Source organism: Delphinus delphis, chromosome 15 (genome assembly GCF_949987515.2).
Source record: "Delphinus delphis chromosome 15, mDelDel1.2, whole genome shotgun sequence".
NCBI classification, from domain to species: Eukaryota; Metazoa; Chordata; class Mammalia; order Artiodactyla; family Delphinidae; genus Delphinus; species Delphinus delphis.
Window position 1 is genome coordinate 2,807,559 of NC_082697.1, and position 26,820 is coordinate 2,834,378.

Consider the following 26,820-nt stretch of genomic DNA (forward strand, 5'->3'; position numbering starts at 1 on the left):
AAAGTCTAAAAATTAAGATGAGAAAATATTGATTGTAAAATTATAATATTAAAGACGTTAAAGAAACTATGCAGTGAGCTAGAGAATGATAACAGTGGTGAATCAATTCAGAGGGAAAAGGTGAGATTGCCCAACACCTTTTAAGAAGGATATTAATCACCATTTGGAATGTTGAGAAATGTTCTGACCTCTCACCTTCATGAATAAACCAAACAAAACAATACCAATACTAGTATACCAATACTAAGATGAGAGAAAACGATCAATATCTAATTTGGTTTCAGGTAATGTGACAAATGAAACTGCAAAGAATTACACGTGTCCACATATATTCCACACTTCAAGGAAATCCTAAGTTTAAAAAACAGAAAAGCAAGGCCTCCCTGGTGGCGCAGCAGTTGAGAGTCCGCCTGCCGATGCAGGGGACGCGGGTTCATGCCCCGGTCCAGGAAGATCCCACATGCCGCGGAGCGGCTGGGCCCGTGAGCCATGGCCGCTGAGCCTGCGCGTCCGGAGCCTGTGCTCCGCAACGGGAGAGGCGACAACAGTGAGAGGCCCGCCTACCGCAAAAAAACAAAAACAAAAACAGAAAAGCAATCATGATTCCATTAACCTCATATTTAATTGTAGAAAAAATAAAATACTTTCTATACAAAATACACTACAAAAATTGAAAGGTATGCCATATAATTGGCAAAAAATTGCCCTATAAGACAGAAAATGTTAATCTCTTTATATATATATAGCTAATTTATGAATCCTCACAAAAACAGAATAATATGCAATTCACAAGAATAAACAACCACAAAAGAATCACAAACAGCTAATGAATAGAAAAGGCAATGTTCAAACTTAGTAATGATCAAAGGAATCAAAGTTTAAACAGCCATGAATATCATTTGTTAAGCTGCCACACTGAAAATATGTGCATTTAAGAAACATTTTTAAGAGTTGGTGAAAACACAGTAGAAAGAGTAGTTGAATGCATTACTGGTGAATGTTGAAATTGGCAAAATGTTCCTGGAAGACAACTTGGCAGTAGGTCTGTCTATCAAAAGCTTTAAAATACTGCATGTCATTTGAACCGGAAATCAAACACAGGTTTACTTGTTTGCTCATTCGTTTGCTTAGGTAAACGTTTATTGCATTTGCTCTGTTTTAAATTCTTTACTGGGATTGCGTCACTTAATCCCCACAAAACTCTGTGAAGTAGGGACTCATGACTATCATCTTGCAAAGGTGACAAGCAGGATGAGAGGGCATGAGGCTAGTCGAGCAGAGCTGGCATCCAAAAACCCAGGCCTTCTAGAAGCCAGAGCACAGGACAACAGCTCTGTTCTTCTCTGCTCCCCATAAGCACGTGACGAATGCACAAAAATGTCCATTGCTTCATTATTTATAACGGAAAAGAAAAAAGTGGGAGCGAGCCAGTCAACTGAAATGCATACACATTTCAGTTCTCTGAAATACAGAGAAACATACAATGTGACACAGACATGAGGTTATAGGACTTGTGAATTATGTATTTTTCAAGTAAAAAAATACTGTTTAGTCTTCTGAAAAACATTTTAAGAAGACATAGAAGTAAAACAAGAACAAACCCCAGAAAATATTAACTACATTGAGCTCTAGGTGGATAGTATGGGCAACTTTTATTTGTGCCTTTTGTTTTTTGGAGAGAGGTCCAAATTTTCTCAAGGGAACATGTAATGTTTGTGAATTTGTATACAACATATATAAGCATGCATGAACAGACACACACACGTCATCCAGAAACAGGTCACTCCCAGTAGAGCCTCAATGCCATGTTACACGTGTGTGCCACAGGCATGAAAGGGCCACATTCACTAATGCTGTTTCCCAGCAAACCCCTGTCCAGGATTTATTCCTTTCTTATAGTTCTCTGTGGTTACAGACCCCTTGCTTCCACCTCTTAAAAACTTTTCCGATCCTTTCGTCCCTGGTGACCCACGGTGCCTGCAGGGCTCATGCTGATTCCCGCTCTGCAGGGTCTCCAGATCTCCAGGCCCGCCCGTGCCAATGGATCACCAGGGTTAGTTTTCATGGGATCCCTTATTGCCTATAGTGATGAACTCACATCTAACAAGAAAACTGATTTTCAAACTAAATATGATGTCCAATCTTGATATCTGAGGCTGACTAAAGTGCATGCTTGCCTCCCTCCAACTGCCCCAGACTGGGCTGAGAACCCGACCTCAGCCCACAGGATGGAACAGTGTTGGAGAAGCGCTGCCCCATGGAAACAAAGGACAAACCCACTGATCCTTGGTGGCAGGATCTGGGGTTGGAGGAATACTTTTTTTTTTTTAATTAGGGGAAGCAAGTGGTGACTGTGAGGGTAGGGAACGGGTGGGGAGAGAAGAAATTAAGAAGTGTTCCTGAAGGGTATAAAATGCACTAGAAAAGAGCTTGAGTTATTTTGAAGCACAAAGAGATGAGAAATGGTGCTAGTGTGAGGACTCCAATATTGGTGAGTAATAGGGAGTGGTGGGGATTAGAGCAGATCAAGAGGAAAGTCTCTCAAAGAGGCAGCCACGACTCATCTCTAGCTAACTGACGCTTCATGGAAATTCAAACACAATTTTGCCAAATGTACTAAGTTTTAGTGAAACTCCAGAAATCTGAATTTTTATGACATATATGCTCTTAGCATCATATTCCTATTGCTTTCTTTTTGTTTTTCAAAACAGCTCACAGTCAACGCTGGGACCAAACAAACTCATCCATCAATTAGATTTTGCTATACTTATTTGAAATGAGGTCTAATCAGCACTGATATGCTACCTTTTATGCGTGCATGTTCCTTTTCTTCGACTTTTTCTTTATCTTTTTTATATTAACATTTTATATAATACAGATACTCTGTTTCTGATTTTAACAATCACCTCAACCAAGATATCTCAAAGCTTCTATTAACCAATAGTAAATAAAAGAGAAAAAAATATAATATAACCAACACTGTACACGTTTACTTCTTGCCCTCGCTTGTTTAATTTTTACTTTTCCAGATTTAGAAAACAGCTATTTTCATGACATCAACATAAGAATCTAGCATACTTCCCCTAGAATTCAGGAAAAAGAAAGCATAAAAATATTCCACCTGAGATCTATTTGGAAACCAACCCAGCGAGTACCCTAGAAGATGATATTACTCAAATAACATTATTCTTCCTGTGGACTCCATTAACGGCTGTTCTACAAACAATAAAACCTATTCACCCATGAAATTCATCTAGTGAACGTGATCATAATGGAGACATTAAAACCAAGGAAACGTATGCTGGAATGTGAGTGATATAACACTGCATATTATGAGAAAATATTCCTTGTCAAAAGAACAAATATTAGCAGAAAATAAAGCCCAATTCAAATGCAAAAGTGTGATGGGTGCTAAGTATATAAAGTCAACTTGATTTTCTCTGCGTCTGTTCATTTTCAAGTGACAGAAGCAAATATGAGACTTCACATTTGTTTCCTCCACACTATTCTGTAGATTTCTATTAATCTGTTTCCGGGGTGACTTACAGTGTCTGGGGGCCCCGGAGACAGACCCAACCTGCCTGCGTGGCCCTGTGCCGGGATAACATCATTTCCTCCACACTGAATGCTCCAAACAGGTTACCTTTTCGTTGCGATGCAGGGAAATAAAAATAGGACTGTCGACAACTCTGTCATTTCTCACATTCCATTTTATTTCTGGCTGGAATCGAAGTCTGCAACATTCCTCAGAAGACACAGCTTACAGAGCCCAGAGTCTTGGAAATGGAACTCCCCTGACATTTCCACAGCTCAGAAAATGCTCACCTGAGTCCTCAGACATGCCTGCGATGTCCATGAGGCATGGGAAGCTCACAAGTTAGCCAACCTCCCTTTTTTTAAAAAAAAGAATGGAGTGGTGATAGGGAGGGCTGTTGTCCCCCTGGGTCTCTTTGTGGGGTATCTGGGATGCTGCTTGGCTGCTGTACAAATGCTTCAAAGCTCAGGCAAGATCTGCTCCTCTCTGGCACCAAACAAACAAGCAGCACCTTCCCAGTCACATCCTCTTAAAGAATCACAGAGAAAATGTACAGGGAAGAAAACATGCCATCAAAGGCAGAGGAGAACCTCTAGCAAGTAAAAAAAAATTTTTTTTTTGTCTTTTGCAATACAAAATAGACTGATTTGAAGGACCTGAATTTGACCTAATGTATTGTGGCAGCTCAGAAGAAAGAGGAGAGAACTTCTTTTTAAAGTAAAGGGTGCAGTTTATAGTTTCTAAAATGTTTCTAAAATGTTTATGGACAGATGAAAGGATGTCCGTAACACAGACTCCTGTGTAGCCACCACCCACGCGTGGGGTGGATCAGTGCTGAAATTTTAGATGCCTGTCCACCAGTTTCGCTCCTCCTCCGACCCAAGATAGTCGCGATCCTAAAGTTGCATTGATCATTCTGTTTTTCTTCTAAGTTTATCATCTTAGATAAACTCCTCCGACCCAAGATAGTCGCGATCCTAAACTTGCATTGATCATTCTGTTTTTCTTCTAAGTTTATCATCTCGTGTCTCTAAACAGTATAAACACACCTACTGTTGGGACTGCACTTTCCATATGGCCTCCCATGATTTTCCTCATTGCTCCCTTTTGTTTGAGATCCATTCTCCGTTGACAGAGCTGTGGTTATTTCATTTCAGCACTGTGCAGTGTCTCAATATACCAAAATCTATCCCTGTCCAACTGACCGTGCATATTTTTATAACAGATTAATTGAAACTAATTAATCAGCATATTTACAGAGTTACAGACTTTCATCATTATCTAATTCTAGACAAAGTTAAATCACCAAAACAAAACAGAACTGTGCCCATCAGAAGTCACTCCCCTTCTCTCCTCCCTCCTCAGCCTCTGGCAACCACGAATCTATTTCCTCTTTCTACGGATCTTCCTAGTCTGCAGATTTCATTTATTGTATAAATGGAATCATACAATATATGGTTCTTATGACTGGATCCTCTCACGTAGCACACTATTTTCAAAGTTTACCCATGTTACAGCATGTATCAGTGCTTCATTCCTTTCTGTGGCTGGATGACACCCCACTGGATGGATACAGGCACTTGCTTACCACTTCATCAGTTGATGGGTTGATATGGACGGGTTACATACATAATGCGGTATTACATTGTGCATAATGGCTATTATACGTAATGCTGCTATAGAGTCTGTGTAGACGTATGTTTTCAAATCTGTCCGGTGTCCACCTAGGGGTGGAATTGTTGAATCAAATGATAACTCTACGTTTTGCATTTTGAGGAACTGCCAGACTGTTTTGTAAAGTGACTGCACCATTTCACAACCCCATCAGCTGTGTCTGTTCAGATTTCTCCACACCTTCATCAACATCTGATTGGTGTGTCTTTTTTGTTTTAATCATCCTAGTAGGTATAAACGGATACCTCATTGTGGTTTTGATTTGCATTTCCCTATGAGTAATGACGAATATATTTTATGTAATTATTGACCATTTGTGTATCTTCTTTGCAGAAAGTTGCATTCAGTTCCTTGTCATCATTTTTAGAACAGTTTTAGATTTATGGAAGAATTGAGATGATAGAATTTCCATAACATGTTAAATTAGTCTGGGGCTTTTGTTATAACTAATGAACCAAAATTGACATATTATCACTAAATTCAACGCATGGTTTATTAAACTTTCTTTACTTTTCACCTAATATTCTTTTTCTGTTCAAGACCCCATCCAGAATATCACATTGCATTTAGTTGTCATATCTTCTTAGGCTCCTCCTGGCTGTGACAGTTTCTAGATTTTCCTTGTTTTTGAGGACCTTGACAATTTTTTTTTTTTTTTTTTTTTTTGCGGTACGCGGGCCTCTCACTTCCGTGGCCTCTCCCGTTGCGGAGCACAGGCTCCGGACGCGCAGGCTCAGCGGCCATGGCTCACGGGCCCAGCCGCTCCACGGCACGTGGGATCCTCCCGGACCGGGGCACGAACCCGTGTCCCCTGCATCGGCAGGCGGACTCTCAACCGCTGCGCCACCAGGGAAGCCCAGGACCTTGACAATTTTGAGGAGCCGTGATCAGGTGTACTGGGGGATGCCTTCTGTTGAAATTTGTCTTATTTTCTTCTCATAATTAAACTGGGATTATGGATTTTTGGAAGGAAGATCACAGAGGTAAAGTGCCATTTTCATCACATAATATCAAGGGTGCGTCCTAATAACAATGTTTATCATGGCTGATATCGACCTTCATCACTTGAGTTAAGTAGCATTTGACAAGTTTCTCTTTTGTAAAGTTACTCTTTTCTCCCCTTTTCCACAATATAATTATAGTGGACTAAACTATGGCCCCCCAAAAGCTGTGTCCCCCCAGAATCTCAGAATGTGACCTTATTAGGAATAAGGGTCTTTGCAGGCGGAATTAAAGTAACGGTCTGGAGATGAGATCACCCTGGATTAGGGTGGTTCTAAGTGCGATGATAAGGTCCTTATAAAAGACAGGAAGGGAGAAGACATACAGAGAAATGGGGAAGAGGGTGACGTAAAAATGGCGTCAGAGACTGGAGCCATTAGTTTACAAGCCAAAGATGCCAAGGATGCTGACAACCACCAGAAACTAGCAGAGAGGCTGGGGATGGATTCTCCCTCACAGTCTCCAGAAAGAACCAGCCCGGCATCACCCTGATTTTAGACTCCTGGCCTCCAGAACCGTGAGAGAACAAGATCTGAGCCCTAAGCGTGCTCATTGCCTGGAGGTCTCTTCTCTCAGCCCTCCCAGCTGCCAGAGCACAGAAATATACACGTGTACACTACCCCACACAGATACACGCATCTATGAATGTCTCGAAACATAATCCTGTGTCTGTATTAAACTCAACGTGAGTTCTTACAGATGTCTCCAACCCTAGCTCATTCCCACACAGATCATTCTGGCCTTCTCCCAATGCTTGAAGGGAGGTAAAGGTCCACCCAAAGGTGGGAACCTGGCTCCCATCATGCACTATCCACTTGCTTAATAGTTCGGCTCCAGTGCACACGTGCGGCAGTATCAGAAGCCCAGCTCGTGCTGGTACCCCCTACTCTTCCCGGGGAACAACTTGATCCACCACAGCACAGTGCTTATATGCAAATTGCTTTAGCTTGTACAGACACCACTGATTCTCAGTCACTTAAGGAAGCACCTTTTCCCCTCCCACTTAAGTGAGGTTGTTTTATGTATTTTGATACAATTAGGTTCCAGTTTGTCTCCTTTCCTACTTCAGATCCCCCAAACTTCTAAATTTTTAAAATTTGCATAAATTGTTTCACTACTGTGCTGTAAGCTTCTTTGGGTTTAGGCAAATATATAGCATCTTGTATCCACCATTACGATCACAGAGAAGAGTTCTCTGCCTTAAAAATACCCTGTGTTTTCGATATTCATCCTTCCTTTCCACCCTGAACCCATGGTGAGCACTGTTTTTTTATGGTCTCCACAATTATGTTTTTCCATCACGTCGTATAATTGGAGACGTACAGTATACAGTCTTTTCAGACTGGCTTTTCTCACTTAGAAATCTGTTTCCTCTATGTCTTTTTTGTCATTTAAGATTGCATTTCATTTTATAGCTGATAACATCCCATTGTATGGAGGATGTACTGCAGTTTTAATTGTGTTTTGTTATTTTAATTTGTGCAAGGTCACACATTTATTGAATGGAAAAGCCCAACATTTAAACCCACGCAATATTGCTCCAGACACCACACATTACATTACAATGTAACCGTCGTACCATGTATCTGACCATTACGATGCACTTGAAACTAATGACCTTAAGATTTTTTCTTATAACTCTTTGTCCATTTATTTCTTGAAAAGCATACTGTTGCTTCCAGTGTCTGGTGGTTACAGTGAAAGTTGCTATAAATACTGGGCTGCCTCACTATCATCTATTTGATTCCTCAGATAGGAGTGGTAGTTTTTCCCCATCACCTATAACCTGCTCCCTATATTAAATTCTCTGTGAAGCCCCTAGTGTTTTCTGTTTTCCTGACTGGTCCTATACATATTTTATGTCAGAATTCTTTCTCATCTCTCATCTCTGTCTCTCTCTGCATATCTGCTTCACTCTTCTCTTTTGCTGTAAATAGACTTTTCTCGTTTTTCATCTACATGGCATAAAATGTTCACTGACAACAGTTTCCAAGTTCACAGGTCCTCTGATCAAGCAGGCAGTGAGATTGTGGCTGCAAATTTTTAGCCCAACTCAACTGTCTGGGGATTGGGTCACGTTGCTTTCAGGGACCATATTAGTTTCCCAGGGCTCCTGTAAAAAATTATTATCATCTGGGTGGCTTTTTACAACAGAACTTTATTCACTCACCATTCTGGAGGCCAGGACACTGAAATTAAAGTGCCCACAGAGCTGTACTCCCTCCAGAGCCTCCGGGGAAGGATCCTTCCCGCCTCTTCCAGCTCCTGGTCCCCCAGGCATCCTTGGCTTGTGGCCGCATCACTGTAGTCTCAGCCTCCATTGTCAGGTGGCTTCTACCATGTGTGTCAAATCTCCCTCTGCCTATCTGTTCTAAGGACACTTGTTGAATTCAGGGCCCACCCAGATAATCTAGGACCATCTCATCTCAAGACTGCATTATATCTGTAAAGACCCTTTTGCCAAAGAAGCTCACACTCACAGGCCCCAGGTGATAGGGCATATGGACACACCTTGTTGGGAGCCGCAACTCAGCTCACCACAGTGGCCTATCTGGTTATGCGTAGAGCAGTAGTCTTCAAACCTAGGATATTCCAACTCTACCCGCGGGAGGGACAGCGGGAAGAGGAAATGACGGTTCCCAGAAAATCAGGAGGGCCAGGTGGAGGAGACAGTGGGTGTCCGCCAGACGCCTCATGCCCACTCAGGAAGCTTTGCCCCCACCACACCCGGCACACAAATCTACACAGTTTCATATCACGTTGTCTCAGTCAAATCAAATTTCCCCACATGGACTGAGACTAGGGTCTCAGCCTCTGTAACTCAAATTATTACCCACTGAGCCTGGAGTGTTTTTTTTTTTTTTTTAATCATTCATTAAGAAAAGGTATGTTGAGTAATTGAAGTCTATAAATAGAACTGCACAAGCTATGTCCAACTCAATATAAACTGCCTATTTGGAGAGCGTGCATATTTACTACTGCGAATTCACACACGACGCGTTTTTTTTTTTTTTTTTTTTGCGTTACGCGGGCCTCTAACTGCTGTGGCCTCTCCCGTTGCGGAGCACAAGTTCTGGACGCGCAGGCTCAGCAGCCATCATGGCTCACGGGCCCAGCCGCTCCGCGGCATGTGGGATCTTCCCGGGCCGGAGCACGAACCCGCGTCCCCTGCATGGGCAGGCGGACTCTCAACCACTGCGCCACCAGGGAAGCCCACGACGCGTTTTGAAAGCGCTCCGGCCTGTTGCGTAGAAGCGCGTCCGACTGATGAGTGAGAGCGCGGTGAGAAGGCACTCGTCAGACTGTGCTCTGTTGTGTGGGCATCTCATTCACTTACAGAGCCACTGTGTCTGGCTTTCCTTGTTGTGAAAGTTCCTTGTAGTAACCCAAAGAGATAGTTTCTCTTTGGAGTGGGAACATCCCAGGGACCAAGCAGCGTAAGAGTCTTTGACACGAAAAAACATAGACTGTAGTTCAGGCGGAGGGGTTTGTCTTTCAATCCTATTGAAAATATGTAAGAAGTGGATTTGTAGGATCTGCCCCCCTTGCCTTGAGCCCTGAGAACGCTGTGTTTGGTTAATTCCCCTTCAGATGTTTGATTAGTATAAGTCGAAACAAAGCCCACAACTCTGGATTCAACACTCTTGTCATTTCTTTAAAAAGAGAAAGCCCCAAGCAATCCCTTCTGCTGCCCCACGTACAGTCAAAGTGCCGTTTGGAGATGAGAATGTATTGTCAGCTGTTGAGTCTTGTTCATTCATTTTAGTTTTGTTAGACCCTTTGTTTCTTTGATGCTCAGAATATTGCACCATTTGGCTCTAAAATCTACATTAGAAGAGCATTAATTAAAGGCAGACACGTGCAATGGAGACAGTGTTAAAATTATGCTTGAAGGTACAATGTAATTAATTTTGTACAAGAGAAACATAAAAGAGGGAGAATGAAACTGGAGGAAATAGTACCACAACCCACAAAATGATAATGAGAAATACAACTGTAGATTAGACAAAATATGAAAAGACATATGGAATAATTAGACTTCGGGCGGGGGGGGGATTAAAACACAGGGTCTCCTGCTAACTGCTCGTGAAAATTCAGTGGAGAACACACGTCTCACACCAGGATGTGTGTTTCCTGTGGACAGGACGACTTGCCCTAAGTATCTGCCAGGTGGGTGAAGACAAAGGCTGTGATGCAGATTTGCGAAGAGCTTGGACAATGGAGTCGGGAAAATGACTTGGCTTAGAAGCAATCCTGTGTAATGAAAGAAGTAAGAAGCAGATTCAACTATGATAAAGTTCATCCCCTTGCAGGATGGGGCCAGAGCAACCCTAATGCATTAAGGCTCATATTCCCAGGGACTCAGCATTACGAGGATGGGTTAGTAGGGCAAAGCCGATTTACAATGTCTCGTAATAGTTCATTTGAATTTACTGCATCTGTATTTCAGTAGTGCCTTAGGGTGCTGTGATTGAAAGTTACAGAAACCTCATGAAATTGAGTCTAGTAAAAAAAGAAAATGAATTTATATAAAACAGTCTTCATGCGGGAATCCTTCCTATGGCCCTATATCACCATGATAATGACAGTGATCATTTGATAATAAAGATAACACACAGGGCCCCGGAAGCCGGGATGGACTTCTTCAGAGCAAGTGTGGCCACTGGCTTTTGCTTAAATGCCACGTGGTTGTATTTAACCAGTATCCAGATTACACCCTCTCATGGCTGGTCCGTGGGGAGAGGGAAACAATAGGGCTTGGCATTAACTTAGCTGGGTAACAGCTAACACTTGCTGCAGGCCCTGGGCTGTACGTGTGACATCTTGTTAAACCCTCACGACGCCCGCGGCATTTAATGTCCCCTTTCACAGAGGAGGACAGAGGCCCCGGAGACGAGTGACAGGCAGAGGGTGGCAGACCCAGGAACTGACCCGTTCAGGGAGATTCCGGAGCTCACCTGTTAACTGAACCTAGCCTGAGTGAGGAACAAATCAACACAAGCCTAACACCTTAAACAGCACCCCTTTATCACCTCACAGTTCCCACGGGTCCAGAGTCGGGGCACAGCGCGGCTCCAGTGGCTTCTGCTCAGAGCCTCATGGGATGGAAATCCAGGTGGGCGCCGGGCTCTCCCAGGAGGCTGGGGACGAGCTGCTCCCGGGTGCAAGCAGGTTGGTGCCGGAGCCCTGCCCCCGCTCAGGGTTCCCCAAGTTCCCGAGTCTCCAGGCTGCTCCCTGGACACGTCCCCCCTGGCACCCTCCTCTTCACTCTCCCGTGACACGTGCTCCTTGTTTTCTCCCAAGCCCTCACCAGCAGCACCTCTAATGGCCCTATTTCTTTTTTAACTTTTTTTTTATTATTGTAGTATAACTGCTTTATACTGCTGTGTCAGTTTCTGCTGTACAGCAAAGTGAACCAGCTATACGTATACATTTATCCTCTCTTTTGTGTTATTTCCCTCCCGTTTAGGTCACCACAGAGCACCTGTGCTATACAGCAGGTTCTCACTGGTTATCTATTTCATACGGCCCTATTTCTGCTAATGGTCTATTTACATGGACTTACTATCATCTCAGGTCATTCGGGATTTCTCTACCATGCTCCTCAAAACCCTTCCCTTCCCAGGGCAGGGGACCTTGCAGGATCACCAGCTGAGATAGGAACCGGAGGAGGGGAGGCCCTGGTAAGAGTGGTCAGAGGTCAGAGAGGTCCTCAGGATGGGATGGCAATATTCAGGGCTGTGTGTGCCACGCTGAAGAGGTGGGACTTGATTCTGAAGGTGAGGGGCAGCAGCTGAAGTGTGGGAATGGCCAGATTAGTGGGGAAGTCTGAAAGAACCTCAGTGCTCTCTCTCTCTCTCTCTCTCTCTCTCTCTCTCTCTCTCTCTCTCTCTCTCTCTCTCTCTCTCTCTCTCGTCTCATCGAAATAGCCACTCCCTTTGGGGCTGCTTAGGCTTCGCTGGCGTCCCCTCCCCAAAGCTCCAGCCAATCCAAACATGCCTCCTGATCATGGGAGGCTCAGGAGCTGGAGGGACGCTCTTCCTGGAGATGCACAGCTGCAGAGCCGGCCAGGAGCATAGCTCTGCCACCTGTGTAGCTCTTCTGTTCCTCCATCCAAGTGTCACCTTCGGGAAGCCTGTGAAGTCTGCCACTGAGAGTCTGGGGTGGGTGCAAAGGTCTCGTCTCCCTAGCCAAGGGTACGGTTGTGCTCTTGACACCCCCTTCCTGTCCGCATCATCAGTGTTTGCTTCCACACTAATTGATGTTCCCGCTCACCTCGTTTGGGAGGACCTCTCTTGCTTGGCATTTCCTGCCTGATTCCTGCTTGACAAATGGGGTGAATGTTAGACTGCTCCCTGGGATCTTTGTGAATTTACCTTGCCAGAGTAACTCAGGTCACTGTGGGATTTCTCAACAGTCAGATTAGTTTGATGTTGATTTTTTGTCGGTGCAGAAGACTTGATGAAAAACGATAGAAGTGGCATTATAATAAATGATAATAAATGATGTGTGTGGAATGTGGGGTTCACTCGTTTTTTTCACAGCTGGCATCTCTCAGTTACTTCTGTGAGTTGAAATCTACTTTTGGGTGTTTCTTCTTTCATTCCTGCAAACAGAGCAGGGACCAAGTTGAAGAATCCATTTGGAAATTAAGATCCAGGGTCTGGATGCCATGGTGCTGCCCCTCTATCGAGGTTCTCCATCTTCTGTGATGAATCTCTAAAGCCAAGCTGGAAGCTGCTGAAGGTCTGCAAATGGCATTCTTTAGCTTTTAACTTTCACATAAAACAGAATAAAAGATTATCCCATGTCCAGAGAAAATCCTGGCTACTGCTTGTAATAAATTCCTGTGCGTGCCCCAGTTACAGAACTGAACGGCATGCTGTCAGCTCATTCATTCTTCATGGAGCTTATTTTTATTTGGGTTGCAGGCATTAAAAAAGATGTCAGATATGTATATATTAATATCTCCCTCTATTTATACATATACACTCTTCCAGACACATCTAAATACACACCCGCGAATGCACAGATATTTTCTCCATACCAACCAGTTCTTCTGTCGGTGGCATCTGTACTACCAGAAAAGTTCTCAATGAAATATTTCCAAGTTTTTGTCATGTGATCTAGAAGGAATCTGTGAGGTCACCTCATCTCTTGCATTTTATCCTGAGCAATTTCCTTTAATAGGGAACCCATTGTCTCAGGAGACAGACCATTTGATTTTAGATATCTCTATTAGAAATTCCTTCCTTACTTTGAGAAAATGTCTGTCTTCCTATAATTTCCAGCCTTTAAGAGGCATTAAAGAAGTGTGCCTAACTGGCGATTATATATGAGAGACCGAATGACAGAAGGGAGTTTTGAAAGGAGGATAAACATTTGAAGGTCATCAGCTTACCCATGATAATTGTAACTTTGGGAGAGAAAGAGTCACAATTTGTGAGACTCTGTGGAATATGAAAGGTGGAAGATGAAATATTGGTAAAAACCAACCTTCAAGGGTCTACTGAAGAAAAAGGAATAAGCCAAGAAGACCACATCGGTCAAGACACCAGCTGAGACGGAGACACTCGAAGGGCGCAGCTGAGGAGAGCTGACGAAGGGACACATTAGGAAGATGTGGCAAAGTAAGGGGAAGTCACACAGGATGATGAAGCACCAGCAGGGAAGCTTTTCCACCAAAAATTCCAAATAGGAAAATGGAGGGAGCACGTCCCAGAACCCAGAGAGAGTGATGGACGGAGGAGATAAATGTCCGATGGGAGCTTTGGTCTTTCATAGAGAAGGACAGACCCCGCCATGGCCTGGACTACAGAGAACCAGAGGCATGGATGCCCCAGCCCTCCTCCAACCCTCTGGTCTGCTAGTGCCCCCCACCACTGGCTCAAACCAACAAGGTCCCAGGAGGCAGGGGCAAGCCTGCTGCAGTCCACTGGGGTCAGCACGGGGGCCACTAAACAGGGTGGGAGAGAGAGCAAGAGCTGAGGAGAGAACTGAGGAAAAGACAGAAGCATGGTTATGAAGGGCTTAATGGCATAAACTATTTTAAGGCACATTTCTATCTAAAGAAATTCTCCAGGATTCAGGTACAATTGACAAGGAAGTGGCTTTATAAACCAATGTTTTAAGTGCGTACTACGTGCCAGTTACTCTTAAGGACACAGCAGTGAAGAAGTCTGCATCCCCACAGAGGGCTTCAGACCAAAAGTGCAGAAACAAACAAATAAGGTGACAGACGGCAAGGCCACTAGAGAAGACCGTTTGGTGTAACCAAGAGCACCTGTTAAATAAGCCAAGTTTGGGCTGAATATTTGCTTGTGGTGGGACCACCCTGTGCATACAAGGTTCAGCACCGCCCCTGGCCTCCACCCACTAGATGCCAGTCATCTTCCCCACCCTCCACTCCACAGTGTGATAACCAAGCCCCCAGATAGCCCAGACCTTGCTGTATTTCCCCTGGGGTAAAATTTGCCCCTGGTTTAGTGACTTCAGGTTGGACAGAGGAGAAAAAACTAGTAATCGAGACACAAGGAGATTCCAGTGAGGCAGGAGGATGAGAAAGTAGTTCCAGGAGGACTGGTACAGAGTAGACGGCGTGTACGGGAAGGGGTGATGGAGGACTTGGGGAGAAGGGCTTTAACTGCTAGACGTGACTGAGAAAAAGGCAAAGTGAATAATACATTTTATTTAGCCTGATATACAGAGATGCCAGGCATTGTGCAGTTAGTCTGATAATCTCTTGGAGGACTCTGGGCCCTGAGGACGGTGAACAACTCTTCACTGAAAGAGGAAATAGAGCAGAAATGTCACAAGTGGTAAGGAGATACTAACACAACTCTCTGGAGAAAAACATTCCTGATCAAAAAACTCAAATTATAGAAACACAAAGAGAAGGGGATTAATATTTTTCAGAAAATACAATGTCATATTTATTCTACTTTCGGTGACTTATTAAATTCCCTGCTGCAGTAATTATAGCCATGTATTGTTAGTGAGGTATAAACACTGGAGGAACTTATTACTGTGGGAGATGATTATTAAAACTACAAAATTTTGCCTGCAGACTAACACAAGCAAAAAAAAGTTATTAAAACTCATTTTGGGGGCTTCCTTGGTGGCGCAGTGGTTGAGAGTCCGCCTGCCGATGCAGGGGACACGGGTTCGTGCCCCGGTCCGGGAAGATCCCACATGCCGCAGAGCAGCTGGGCCCGTGCACCATGGCCGCTGAGCCTGCGCGTCCGGAGCCTGTGCTCCGCAACGGGAGAGGCCGCAGAAGTGAGAGGCCCGCGTACCACAAAATAAACAAAAAAACAAAAAAAACCACCTCATTTTGGGGAGTCTTCTTGTGTCCTTGAGCTGAGTTCTAAGCAGAATAGGAAATTGAATCTCTGATAATTTTCATTTACCTGACTTTTATTAGCAGTATATCTTGTCTCCACCGATTAATCTTTGCAAATTTTTACTCCTCTTTTTGAATGCAGACTAGTCTTTTTCTTGCGATACGTACAGTGCGTGAAAGTGTTTCTCAATCTGTTCTGCACTGTGTGTCTCTCTAAAAGAATTGACTAAACTTCAAAGAGGTTAAAATATTCCTACTACAAAGTCATGTTTGGGAGAGAAAATGCATTACTGCCACAGTAATCACGGGACACCCCCCTCTCGATGAGGACCTTTCCAGTAAACAGACACCTCTGTGGACCCCTTGCAGGCCCTGAGTAACCAGTCCTCTCTTTTCAGATCAGCTTATCTCACAATGAGAAGGGACTGACAGCTCCAGAGATGTGGACTCTCACTGGCATTGGCTTGGTCAGGGAGAGTGAGTTAACCTTCAGGGCATCAAAGCATCTTTAAGCCTAGCGACTTGGACCAGAGCATTCATCCAGGACAAGAGCTAAAATAAAAATTGCTTTTCCCAATAAATGCAGGCTTTGGTCCAGTGAGAAATACCCTCTAATCCAGAAAGCCCGGGGGCCCGGAGCTGAGGTCTCCTGACTGCTGACAGAATGGCAGAGGCCCTCTCTGGATCACTCATTTGTACATTCCTGGATGCAGGCAGAACCTCGAGGAAGTTCCTGCCCATGTAAGGGTGTTCCCTGGAGACAGTGATCTCCCAAATGCTCACGGGGCACCCCGGAATGCCTGTTAGGTGCTCAGATTCTTGGGCCCAACCACAGCCCGACGGAAACAGAAGCAGGGCAGGGGGTGTTGGGGTCAGGGAGCGGCACTGGGTTTTCTTGAAGCGTATCTGGGCAGGTCGGAACCTCTGGTATGACTTAAAGCTGATGGGAACACTTCTGGCTAGGAGTGGTCTTGGTAATTTTAATGACGTTTTGTATCCCTCAATGCAGAGTCAGGCTTTTTAGATAAATTCTCTGAGAAATGGGAGCTTACCTCTATCTGAAAATACATTAATCATTACTTTTAACGTGCAGTGCCAGTCAGAAGCAGGAGCCACTGGGATGTGACAGTTGATCCCAGGACAGAAAATAAGTTGGCAGACCCCGTTCCATTTATTCCGTGGATTTAAAATGCCAGACAAGGGCTACCTGCTTCAAATGGAGAAACTCTCATACAACCGGTTCTCTCTTGCACCTGGACTATTTACAGAAAGCAGATTTTAAGTAACATTTCCTCACTCTTCTGGGGAATTGCTTTTGCCCTGAGAATTATATTTCCAAATTAAAGATACATTTCCCCCACCCCCCGAGGCTCATTTCTGGATAACTGAAAGAAATGGAGCAGTTAGAGATTTTCACGCTGTTAGTTTAACAGTCAAAATTCTAGTTTACTTATACTGGTATTGCATCAAGCCCTTTAAATTACGGCATGTCTCATAAAGATGAACACTAATGCATTCACTTTAGTACTGTTGATCAAGTTATTTTTTTAGTTAATGACGAGGTGATTTGTAGGAAAAAAATAACATTAGGAATCTGGAAACCAGATACATTAGATAAATGAGGAAAGGCATAGTTAATTGTAAAACTTTACCAAGGAAATTCTCAACCTATGTTCATAATTCTAGTCCCAGGGGAAAAAATTAATATTGAAGTGACAGAGAGTTTACATCAGCCATAAAAAATATTGTGTTTTAGAGTCTCAGAAAACGGAATGCTTTTTCAAAAAGCGTTCCCTTTTATTTAGAAGTTTAAAAGTACCTTTTCCTTGGGCAATTCTATTTTAATATTGTAATAAATTATTGTGTGTGTTTTAGGGGTAATTTAAACTGTATATATCCAATTTACTTTACACATTTCAGTAAATTATTTTGTAAGTGCTGCCTACTAACCTAGAAATACATGTGCGCGTGTGCGTGTATATATGCATATGCACGTGTATATCTATATCTATCTATTTAGTCGACTCACATTTCAATGCAAAGATCCATGCTTAGTCAATATATTCATGGAAAGATAACTGATTTGGGAAGACATAAAATCCTTTTTTGGATTAAAAGTTTTAAAAAAGGAAAAATAAAAGAACAACACATTCTTGTATCCAAAAGGTATACCTCAATTCACTAATTCGCCAATTATTGTTTTCTCAATGAACAGTATCACCCTTTTCCATTAGCCAAAACAACAATGTGTTCCTGGAAAATCAAGGCAAAAGTTGATGGCAGCCTACAGAGACATAAGAAATTGCTTCCTAGTTTTAACAACCAAAAAGGGAAGGAAGCCTTCCCCTTATGGTCATGATAGAATAACAGGGACTAGATTTAACTTCTCCTTAAAAAACTAGAAAACAAGTTAAGATATATGAGACGATGTTTATTAGACATTGGACACCAGGAAGTGTAGGATAGTGACTCCCAGAAAGGGAAATAAACAAGGTCATCTTTGTAAGTGTCCCACCTCCCTGCCTGAGAAGATGTTCCAGGCCACAGCACAGGGAGAGACACCCAAACAGAGCCTGGTGGTATCACTAAATTGAGGAGACTGATTTCAGAGTTTGCAGATGTTAAAGGGATTGTAGAGTTCTGCAAAGAGAGGGAATAGGGGGAGAGAGAGAGAGACAGAGACAGAGACAGATGGACAGAGACAGAGAGAATACTCTGAGATTTCAGAGGTAACCCCTGGAGACTTAGCTGCATAGTGCATACATGTGAGGAAACTACCAATGCCAGGGAAAGAACCCCCAGAAAGCAACAGGTCGGACAACCCTGGGAGCTCATTCATGGCCAGAAATACTTTGTGTTCTCATCACATAGAGTGGAGAAATCTCCTATACCATGAGACATCGGCTTGTGTGTTTAGCAAATACTGCTTGAGCACAGGAAATTATCCCTAGACTTCAGGCTGTTCTGGACTCACCCTAACAACACCTAAAACAAGCCTTGAAAGGATCACCTTGATTCCAAGTAACTTAACCATATGCCAGAGCAAAGCCCAATGATGTTTAAAGAAATACAAAAATACTCCACCACCAAAAAAAGTAAAATTCACAAAGTCTGGTACTTGTTCGAAAATTATCAGGCACATAAAGAAGCAGAAAAATATGTCCCATCAATTAAAAGAAAAAGAAAAAGAGGAGAAAAAGTAATCAATAGAAATAGATTTTGAAAGGACAGAGACAATAGGTTAGTGAATATAGATGGTAAAGAGCTATTGTAAATGTAACTGTTATGTTCAATAAAGTAGTTGAAAGCATGAACATGATGAGAAAAATAAAAATTATCTTTAAAAATTCAGACTTTTAGCATTAAAAAATGAAAATAATTCAGAATTACAGCAGATTAGACAGTGAAGAAGAAAATAGTAGTGAACTTTATGTCAGAGTAACAGATACTATCCAAAATTAAACCAAATAGTTGAAAAAAAGAGTAGTAAAGGTGGAACAATAAATGAACCACCACGAAGTTATGGAAGTATGAAGCAGTCTAACATATGTATAACTGGAGTCCAGAGAAGCAGGCATGGAAATATATAACTTTATATATCTCTAACTTGAAGAAACAGTGGCCAAAATGTTTCCAAATTTGATAAAAACCATAAAGTCAGAGATCACAGAAGCTAAATGACCCCCAAGCAGAAGAAACATGAAGAAAACCATACCAAGACATATCATAAACCAAGGACAAGAAGGAAGAAAATAAAAATACTACTGAGCCCATGAGCCACGACTACTGAAGCCTGCATGCCTAGAGCCCGTGCTCCAAAACAAAGAGAAGCCACTGCAATGAGAAGCCCACGCACCTCAACAAAGAGTAGCCCCCACTTGCCGCAACGAGAGAAAAGCCTGTGTGTAGCAACGAAGACCCAACACAGCCAAAAAATAAAATAAATTAATTAATTACAAAATATTTTGAAATGAAGGTGAAACAGACTTTTTCAAACAGAAGCTAGGAGACTGCAATGCAGGGACACCAGCATTACAAGAAATGTTAAAGAAATTCTCAGGTGGACATAAAATGAGACTAGATGGACATTTTGATCTACACAAAAGAATGAAGAGCACCTCAGGTGCTAAATGTGTGAGTAATATAATAGACTTTGTACTGTCATTTAATTTCTTTAAAAGATAACTGTTCAATTAAAAATAATAACAATGTAATCTAGGATTTAAAATAATTATAAAAGAAAAGAGGTGACAACAATAGCACAGATGCTAGGAAGGTAGCTATGGATGTACACCATGGTAATGTCATTATAATGCATGTGAAATAGTATAATATTTAAACACAGACTATGGTAAGTTAATAAATATATATTATAAGCCCTAGAGAAATCCTGGTTAAAAAGGAGGTATAGGGCTTCCCTCGTGGCGCAGTGGTTGAGAGTCCGCCTGCCGATGCAGGGGACATGGGTTCGTGCCCCGGTCCAGGAAGATCCCACATGCCGCGGAGCGCCTAGGCCCGTGAGCCGTGGCCGCTGAGCCTGCGCATCCAGAGCCTGTGCTCCACGGCGGGAGAGGCCACAACAGTGAGAGGCCCGTGTACCGCAAAAAAAAAAGGAGGTATAGTGCATAAGCTAATTAAGAAGATAAAATTGAATCATAAAAATATTCAACTAATACCACAAAAGAAGACAGGAAAAGAAAGAAAATGGAATGTAAAATTGATGGATTTTTTTTCAACAAACAATGCTGGAAGAACTGGATACCCAGGTTTAAAAAAAAAGGAACCTCAAACTTGACCTCACAGTATATATAAAAGTTAACTCAAAATAGATTACAGGTTGAAATAGATGAACTACAACTATAAAACTCGTAGATGAAGGAGAAAACATAGCTTATGCAACGATTTCTTACTTACAGCAAGATTTCTCTTAACTTATGCAAAGATTTCTTCGATTAGACACACAAAAGCACACATCTTAAAAGAAATATTTGATAATTTGGACCTCAACAAAATTTAAAACTTTTGCTCTTCAAAGCCATTGTGAAGAAAGTCAAAATGCAAGCCAGTGAGACCATAATAAATTGAAATATATACATTTCAATATATTTCAATTTTTTATGTATTTATATACCCTTGATATATTCTGGACATAAGTCCTTTAATAAAGAATAAACTTTAATAATAAGACGGCAATTAAATTTTTTAAATGAGCAAGATTTAATGATTCAGTTCAACAAAGACAATATGTGGGTGGCAAATGAGCATATGGAAAAAAATGCAACATCATTAAACATCCGGGAAATGCAAATTAAAACCACAATGAGCTATCACTACACACCCACCAGAATGGCTAAGATGAAAAATGTTGGCAAGGATGTGGAGCAACAGGAACTCTCAGACACTCCTGGTGGGAAATAAAATGGTACAACTACTTTGGAAAACATTTTGATGGTTTTTTTTTTTTTTTTTTTTTTTGTGGTACGCGGGTCTCTCACTGCTGTGGCCTCTCCGGTTGTGGAGCACAGGCTCCGGATGCACAGGCTCAGCGGCCACGGCTCACGGGCCCAGCCGCTCCGCGGCATGTGGGATCTTCCCGGACCGAGGCACGAACCCGTGTCCCCTGCATCGGCAGGCGGACTCTCAACCACTGCGCCACCAGGGAAGCCCTTGATGGTTTCTTATAAACAACCACCTACCATACGACCCAGCCATTCTACTTCCAGTTATTTATTTAAGAGCAATGAAACCAAAAATGCATAAAAAGTCCTGTATTCAAGTGTTCATAGAAACTTTTCTTATAAAAGCCAGTAACTGGAAATAGCCTAGCTGTCCATCACTCAGTGAATGGATCAGCACCCTGTGGTACACCTGTACAGGTGAATACTGTATAGCAATAAAAAGAAACTGAACTACTAAGATCACAGCATCATGGATGAATCTGAAAAACATTATATTAAGTGACAGTAGCCAGTCATAAAAGATGATATACTGTTTGATTCCATGAACATGAAGTTCTCCAAAGAGTCAAACTATAGTGATAACAGCAGATCCACGGTGGCCAGGGCCAGGGGGCTGAGGGAGGGATTAACTACAAAGGGGCACAGGAAGACTTTTCCAGGTGATAGAAATGTTCTACATCAGGGTCACGGCAATAGTTAAGCAGCTGTATTTGTTTGTCAAAACCCATCAAACTGTAGCTTAAACTTGGTGCATTTTATTGGCGCCAACTAAAAGAAAGAAAAATGGAGAGGGAAATAGACAATAAAATAAAGATAATGACAAAAAGGAACTCAAATCCTGACTGTCTTAGCTCCCACAGAGGCAAACTGTGACTAGGAACCTGAAGCTTCATTACATTGCAGGCACTTGAGTGATGCTGGTCCATGAATCCATGCTCTCTGGAAATGGCGGTAATGGTCCTGGAAGAGCTGAGCAGCTCTGTCCTGACAGCACCCTTCCTGCTGAGCGGATGCTGGGTGATGGGAGGGGGAGTAGGGGGGGAACAGGAGGGGAACTTGGTAAGCACTGCTGGTGTTTACTCTGGGCTGCCCTCCTCTAGGCTTTGAGGTTACGGCAGGGAACACAACACCCACTCATGAAGATGAGTCTGGTGCAGGAAATCAACTACTCACAGCTAATTCTCCAAATAATTTTCAGACTTTCAATTATGTTAAGGGTCATGAAAAAAATGAGTGCTATCTTGAGGGCTTCCAGAAGTATGAATCATTTGTGATGAGACTTGAAGGGTCATTTGAAGTTGGTCAGGTGAACACAGGAGGAAAATTATTGAAACTGAGGGCACAGCACGTGCAAAGGCCCTGAGACAGAAGTGACCATGAGGTATGTGAGGATCTCAAGAGGCCAGGGTGCCTAGAGCAGAGAAAGCAATGGGGATGGTGGTGAGAAATGAGGACAGACCTGCAGTTCCCAACTTTAACTGCACATTACGATCACATGAGCTTTGGCACGATATTTAAGCCCAGGCCCTATTTCAACTAACTAAATAAGAACCTCCTTGTTTAAAAAGGAAAAAAAAAAGCTTCCTCAGTTGCTTCTAATTAGCCACCAGGGGTGCGAACATCTCATCTGGTGCAAGGTCTGCAGTCTAATGAATGTGCCTGTGCAGACAGACACACCTGAGCCAGGTCGTGCCTGGAGTCAAGTTCTCCACACGTGGGACTGAATAAGCGTTCTGAGATGTAATTTCGAGCGGCTGTGTGTCAATCCCAGACAACTCCCCAAAGGCTGGGAGGAATATGCCACAGAAATGGAAGACAGGAGAATACATCATTGGACAAGGGACAGGAGGAAAGGATCCAGCTGGGTGAAAATTCATTGCCTTGGAGAGTGTGTCATTTCTGTTTCATCACAGATAATCTTTCTCCAACTCCCGAGGCTTCTTTCTAGTTTTATTCACCCCCTTGTGAACTTCTGTGTTAAGAGCAAATGCAGAAATAAGGAGGCTACCCTGGTTTGCAGGCAGAGCCAGCAGGAGTGGACCGTGGGCACACCCATCCTTATTACCATGTGAAGAGCTGGGTGGGGACCACACACCCATCAACCACCCACCTCGAAAATAAGCTTCTGTCCACTTGTTGAACTCTATTGAGAGGTGACTCATGCAGTAACTCCTGTCTTTAATTTCAACTGATTAAACCTTCCCCTATATCCAAAGCTCCCCCTCCTCCAAAAAAAAAAAAAAACAGACCAGAAATCATTCTTGCCTGCCCTGAACTTGCCCAAAGTAGCTGCAACTTCGCTCCAAGGCCAGGCCTTGCCCAGCTGCCCCTGTGGGTGAGCCTTCAGGTCACATTTCCCAGCTAAGGCCAGGAATCATGTTTCACAGGAAACCTGAAGGGAATGTCATTAACAAAGTTTGCAGCATATCTGAAATCACGAAGACGGTCAGGCCACCTGTCTTTATCCTCCCAGCTCTTATTCATTCATCAAAGGCTTATTTGTGTTCCTTTGATGTGGGCTGCAAGTGTATTTCCTATGAATCATGGTAGATTAAACGTTATAAATGGACCCAAAAGGCATAGCTGGAAATGTACCAATTCCCCAGCTTGGGATCACCCTGCATTTCCATTTAAGTATCAGCTCCTTACAGTTTTAGCTAATGTGTATGTACTGTATAAGCTGGGTGACCTGTTTTAAGGGCAATTAGAGATATTCTTAAATTTTTCAAAAGCCCCCCTGCTTGGGGCTATGGTGGAGTGGCTTGTAGCAGACATTAATACCACCGAGAACAAGGAAGAGAAATGGAGAAAACAACCCAATGAGCATCTATTTGAAAGCAGTGCATCCAGCGGAGCCCAGACCCCTCCCCCCATTCTGAGAGCCTCTGTGGGCCCCTCCCAGTTCCCTAGGGGGCAGAGGGAGGGAGGAGGGGGCGGGGCTGGGCAGCAGCATCTGTCAGGAGGCAGAGGTATCAGTCTGCACACCTTCCTGCCCTCTCATCCCCTGAGGAGATGAAACTTGAAGTGTGAGGCTCCAGGAGGCGAGGGGCCAAGATCCTCTGGAAAAGGAGGAGGATTAAGAGTTGAACCTGATCTTCTTTACTCTCGTCCTTGAACTGGCCAAGGCAACGGCCAAGAAGCCACAAAGAGAGCAGAAAAGGAGGGTGGTGTTCTCGGCCATCTCTAGGGCTAAGGAAAGAAAAGGTATGCATGCAGATGCCGCCAAGGACGAGGGGCTCTGGCAACCACGCCGGCTCTCCTACAGGAGCCCGGGGGGGCAGAGCTCGCTGGCGTGCAGGCGAGAAGCCGTCCCAGCGGGGCCGAGGCCGGAGGTACCATGCAGGTGACAGCACTGCACAGAGGAGAGGAGGGCTTGTCAGTAAACGGCACGGGGCCACTCAAATGTCCACCCGGGAAAGACAAGGTATCCTGACACACACCACGCACTTAAACTAAAACTGGAAGGACTGCAGTCAAAACGTAAAGGCGAAAACAGTCAGTGTTTGAGAAGAATGCACAGAATATCTTATCACCTGGGGTAGCAGATATTTTTAAGCAGGACACCAGTAGCGCTAACCATACAGAAAAGAATGATTAATTATGTAACCTTAAAATTGACAAAAGACGTCCTAAGACCGTGCACAGCCAAGACACAATGAGGGAGAAGATATCTGCAAGATCTGTACCGACAAAAGCCTTTGATCCAGTATATAAGGAAGAGCTCTTGCAAATCCATAAGAAAAAGACACATGTCCCAGTAGGGGGAAAAGAAGACTTTTTTTTTCCACCAAGAAGAACCAAGTGGCCATTACACTTATGACAAGGTAATCAGCAACATTAATCATGGAAGTGCAAATTCAAGGCAAAATGTGATGTCACTATGTACTTAACCAGAATGGATAAAATTAAAGACAGAAAATACCAAATACGGGTGAGGATGGGAAGCAAACTTGAAATCTCATGCACTGCTAGTGGGAGATTAAATGTTACAACCACTGTGCAGATCTCTCTGGGAGGGTCTTCTAAGCTGAACACGCAGATAATCTATGACCAAACAGTTCACCTCCTAGGGATACGCTCAACAGAAACGCACATTTCTATGCACTGAAAACACATCCAGCACGTTTATGGCAGTGTTATCTGCAACAGACAGAACATGGAAACAACCCAAATACCCATCAATAGTGGAATGAACGGACTGTGATCCTACATATCTTTTAAGGTATTACACAGCAATAAGGATGCGCAGATTACTGCGAAACACACAATAACGCGGACAGATGTCACAAACATCATGTACAAAAGATCACCGACTGTGTGCTTCCACTACTCAGCGTTCACAAAGAAGGAAACTCAGCTATGGTGATGGAAGTGGATGGTGGGTACTCGTGGGCGAAGGGAGTCACGTCCGGGTGCAGCGCCAGGAGACTGCTTTCCTTTTAGTAATATGCTTTTCTTGATGTGGGTGACATCACATGTGTGTGCTCTATTTATGATAAGCCATTGATCTGTACACTTCTGATTTATACATTTTCTGTACAACTGCTATACTTCGGTAAAACTCTTCCTTTAAAAACGCACATATCCTGTGGCCCAGAATTCCACTTCTTAGAATTTATCCTGTAGATATACATATATGAACTAAAGATACACGCAGAAGCTATTGTTTCTGGTTTGTTCCAGCATTGCACTATAACCAACAGTCAAAAGCAGCTTAATATGGCTCTCTTTAAATAAATCAAAGTGAATCTGTACAATGCAATACTCTATAGCCGTGGGAAAAATGAGGTAGCTCTAGAAGGGCCAGTATAAAAGAATCTCCAAATATGGATTAACTGCCAAAAGCAAGTTGCAAAATAGAGAGCACTGTATCCTCCTATGATTGCTAAATACAAGAGACAGAGAAAGAAATCTACATGTATCTGAAGAATTACACTGAGTCGGGAAAGAATGGTTCTGGATTGAGACGCAAGGCATTCTGGTCTGAACTAATAGAGACAAGTCTCTTCATAGCTTTTCTTCTCTTTGTTTTTTTTTAATCATGGCCTTAGACTGTTTTCCAGCACCACCCCCAGATACACACATCCGCACAAAAGAACTAAGGCAAAGAAAGCACAGCGGGAACAAAAGTTACTGTTAAAATGTATATTGTTCTTTTTCTGCTTTTGCACTGATGGATTCAAGGCAGTTCTCACGTTTTAAATTAAACCATGGGCATTAAACGTGGTGACATTCTGCTGTTTCTCTTAGTAACTGCATGGTTATGGAGGCTTCCACGCAGCACCAAGTGTGACCACTGGGCAGGAGAGCATGACAGAAGAGGAGGAGGGAGGCAGGGCCGTTGTGAACAGAGCTCAGAAGTAACTAGTCACTTACAGATGAGCTATCCAGGCAGCTCTTTCAAGCACTGCGGGATCAATGCAGTTCTGCGGCTACTGTATTCACAGGGGAGGGTGTGTGTGTACGTGCTTACAGCGCTCACGCGTTCGTGTGTATGTGTGTGTGTTCAGTCTCAGGATCCTTTTTAAAACAGATCCCACTCTAATGCGACAGGAAATAAACTCGGTTGCTTGAGTGAGGAGGAGTGGCGTTGGCAAGGAAGAGTTTTGCCTTAAGCCAGTTTAGTAATTAGGTTGAAAAACGTGAAGCAAACACAATGCATATGTAGATGATAACGTCTTTAATCTACTTTCACAGAATGAAATTAAGCTGGAAGGGAACAGGGGAAATAAAGCGAAGCACAACGTGAACTGAGAGGCAGAGTCTCGGTGCTGCACTTGAAAGGGAGCCATAAGAAAGGAACAGTG